The sequence below is a fragment of the Aplysia californica genome, unplaced genomic scaffold, assembly GCF_000002075.1.
Source record: "Aplysia californica isolate F4 #8 unplaced genomic scaffold, AplCal3.0 scaffold00014, whole genome shotgun sequence".
In the NCBI taxonomy this organism is placed as follows: Eukaryota; Metazoa; Mollusca; class Gastropoda; order Aplysiida; family Aplysiidae; genus Aplysia; species Aplysia californica.
The window spans coordinates 1,368,893-1,370,843 of NW_004797284.1; the positions used below are offsets into that span (position 1 = coordinate 1,368,893).

Here is a 1,951-nt window from a genome sequence, read left to right on the forward strand (position 1 = left end):
ACTCTCCTCAAGGGGATAGAAGTAGTGCCTATTGTGAGCTAGGGTGAAGAGCCTGGCCATCACACCACAGATGACGGTTTCTCATTAAGTCTTTCTTTCTCTTTATTCGTCTGACAATGGTATATGCATTTAATCATAAAAATGGTAGCACTTAGACCAAATATATCAACACTTATACCAAGCGTAAGAATAACTACATTGGGGAGTCCGTGGTATTAAACTTCATGCTTTACGGAATGTTCTTAGTTCTTTAGGAATGCTGACATTGTGTGATGCCTTTGAAATGCCCATGCTACATCGATAAAACTTGGACCCTAGAGGGTTTAACAATTTTTGGGATTAGCAGCACAGAACAAACGTCATCATTACGCGTGACTTTGAACGAGACAAAACAACCATGGTTAAAAAATACAGCCCGGCACAGAGATAATCCGCTATAGTGTCTTCCTGTTTCAGTTTTTTAGTCACATTATGAATTCGTCGTAATGCATAATAAGCTTGTAAGATAAATCAACCTACCGAGATAAATAGATTGTTTATTTTTTCTTTCTTTCTTCTGAAATGCTCATTAGGCCCTCTGAAAGAAAGGTGTCTGATACCAAAAGCTTAAACACGCATACAAGAAGACCAAGTAGACTGGGTGTGTTGTTGTAGCCTAAGTGCATACGAACTTTGTCCTATCTAAGTATATGTTAATTCTACGGTACTGGATTCACTTTTTTAATGCTTCCACCACTACCGCCACCAGTAACAAATATGCAAAAAAATAATGAAAATGATAACAACAGCAACAACAACAGCAGCTCTAACAACCATAGCAACACGAAGAAAAATGGCAAAGCGGAAACATTCTTATCTGTTTCCCTCTGATAGTGGGTTGTGTTTATCTTGAACCTCAGCAGTTCCAGAAAGCGCTCTGTAGCTGAAAGTTACAGGTGAAGAAGCTTGAATATAGCTACGATCAGTGTTTAATTCCTTTTGATTCCTCATGACAAAAGCTAGTAATGAGGTGAGTAGCCACGACAAATCTAGACGATTATCTCCAAAGTGTCAATAATCTCTCCTGAAATTTGTACCGTTATAGCGGTGGACAAAAAGAAATTCGACACTCATTATTTTGAACATTATCTACGACATTTGACAAACATATGTTGTCCTTTCTAGGACAGATTTTTTTGTCAAACCCCTCCAGCAAGAAATCCCTGGGGCTTAAAGTTACAATAACCACGTATGCCTTTCCATTCACAAGGATTTCTTGAGCTACAATCATATTTTTCTTGTTCGTTCTTCTCTGACCTAGGAGAGCAAGGATTAACTCTATGACTTTTAATGCCCTGTGCTAACAAGCAAATCCCTTGGGCACACCCGTGTGTGTAAGACGGTTCTCCGTCTATTCACAGCACACAATTCAGCCGGGGGGAATACTCTAAAAAGGCTTGTCCCTCTCCTCGGCCACGTTTGTTTCGCTCTTCTACGGCTGTTTGCTAACGTAGCGTACGCAAATGTAGTTCACCGGCCCGGAAGGGAGAATTGGGGGAATGAGAGAGGAGGTTTGTTGGGGGATTGGGGGGGGGGCGGACAAGAGAGGACACGAATGGGAGGTGGGCAGAGAGGAAGAAGGAGGAGGAGGAGAAGAAAAGGGGATGAAAGCGATAATAGGAGTAAGAAGAGGAAGGAGAAGGAGGGGGTGGGGAGAGTCAACGAACGTACTGCCAACAACAGAAGATAGTCGACACAACAGAAATAAGGGGAGCAGAGTAAGCATTATTCAAGAACAAGTACTGAGGGTGTCGAAATAGGACAGTACAGAATACAGGGAAATGTGAAAAAAGGTGGGATTGGGGTAGGGGTGGAAAGAAAGGAAGAAATGACGCTGGAACACGAAACAGAAAAAGATGGAAGAATGTGTACGTGTGTGTGTGTGTGTGTGTGTGTGTGTGTGTGTGTGTGT

The 1,951-nt window shown here is 41.9% G+C and overlaps 1 long non-coding RNA gene across 3 annotated transcripts in view; it reads left to right on the forward strand.

The window, feature by feature from the left end:
* The first annotated feature begins 815 nt into the window (after positions 1–815).
* The window catches only part of LOC101864579, a 37,583-nt gene continuing 36,447 nt past the window's right edge, over positions 816–1,951 (forward strand). Inside the window, exon 1 of one of the 3 annotated variants that reach the window (XR_220086.3) lies at positions 816–1,009. This is a non-coding gene — a long non-coding RNA (uncharacterized LOC101864579). The remainder of the gene's footprint in view (positions 1,010–1,951) is intronic. The other 2 variants (XR_001185002.2, XR_001185001.2) reach the window with 2 other exon arrangements.